Below are 1157 nucleotides of genomic sequence, written 5' to 3'. Positions count from 1 at the left end.
TCTTATAAAAAAATAAAAAGAGAACTTGTCCTTTTTCGTGTGGAGAGAGAGACAGAGAGAGAGAGAGAGAGAGAGAGGGAGAGAGAGAGAGGGAGAGATAGAGAAAGAGAGAGAGAGAGAGAGAAAGAGAGAGGGAGAGATACACACACAGAGAGAGAGAGAGAGAGAGACAGAGAGGGAGAGAGAGATACAGAGAGAGAGAGAGAGAGAGAGAGAGAGAGAGAGAGAGAGAGAGAGAGAGAGAGAGAGTAACGGAGGGGTGAGGGCGGGGAGCGGGGAGGGAGGATCTACCGGAGAGAGTCAGATAGAGTTACCGTTAGTGCCGCCGCACTGCTTTCTCTTTTCACGGGAGTGTCCGTGAGTCCGTGCGCTTTGTGTTCTCCACTCCGTCTCCATCATCATCATCATCATCATCATCATCATCACCGTGGTCGTCACCGATCAGAGACATCACCCCGTCCCGCGGTGTTTCCGACTCTCTGCTGCGGCTCTGCTCGGTACGTCACCTTCACTTTGTCTGTGCGCTGCTGCTTCATCCCTCAGCAGATCGCTTCTTCTCCTCCTTCAGCTCTCTGGGACAGAATTGTCAGTGTGCTTGTGTAAAGAGGCTGTAACTGTAGCGCACTTCCTGTGTGCAGGGCTGTAGAGTGAAGTTTATTAAACAATGGCTCCATTAAAAAGGTCTCATGAGTTTCAGCTCTTTACTGAAGCTTCCTGCTGGCAGAAGGTGTACAGTTACACCTACACAACTGTCTTTGGGTTCAAGTAAGATTTATCTGAACACCAAAGTGTGGTGTAGAACACTAATGTGTGTGTGTGTGTGTGTGTGTGTGTGTGTGTGTGAGAGTGTGTGAGAGATCTGATTATATCTCTAGGTCCTTTAGTCCAAACTTCTGTGACTTTTCCAAGCATGAAAGTGTTTCTTCCTCCTGTCGGATCCTCGAGTCAGATCTTTCCTCTCCTCCCAGCTCGTCTCTGTTTCTCCTGCAGCGTCCCACAGGCCACGTCCACTCTGGACAGGAATATTGAATCAGTGAGGAATGTTATTTAGCTGAAGTGGGGCTTGGGGCCAGTTACTGACACGCCGCTTGTGTCTTGGAAGGAAAAGAAACACGAGTGTGGGGCGTTTAGTGTCTCTTCAGTTAAACATACAGTCC

The 1157-nt window shown here is 49.1% G+C and overlaps 1 protein-coding gene across 1 annotated transcript in view; it reads left to right on the top strand.

Moving 5' to 3' along the window:
- Positions 1-336: 336 nt before the first annotated feature.
- The window catches only part of nbl1 (NBL1, DAN family BMP antagonist), a 6794-nt gene continuing 5973 nt past the window's right edge, over positions 337-1157 (top strand). The window contains exon 1 of the mRNA XM_060858259.1: positions 337-497. The gene's annotated coding sequence lies outside the window, so the exon portion shown is untranslated. The remainder of the gene's footprint in view (positions 498-1157) is intronic.

The sequence above is a fragment of the Tachysurus vachellii genome, chromosome 22 (assembly GCF_030014155.1).
Source record: "Tachysurus vachellii isolate PV-2020 chromosome 22, HZAU_Pvac_v1, whole genome shotgun sequence".
Classification (NCBI taxonomy): domain Eukaryota; kingdom Metazoa; phylum Chordata; class Actinopteri; order Siluriformes; family Bagridae; genus Tachysurus; species Tachysurus vachellii.
The sequence above is the reverse complement of the archived record's forward strand: the minus strand, read 5'-3'. Positions and strand labels throughout refer to the sequence as shown.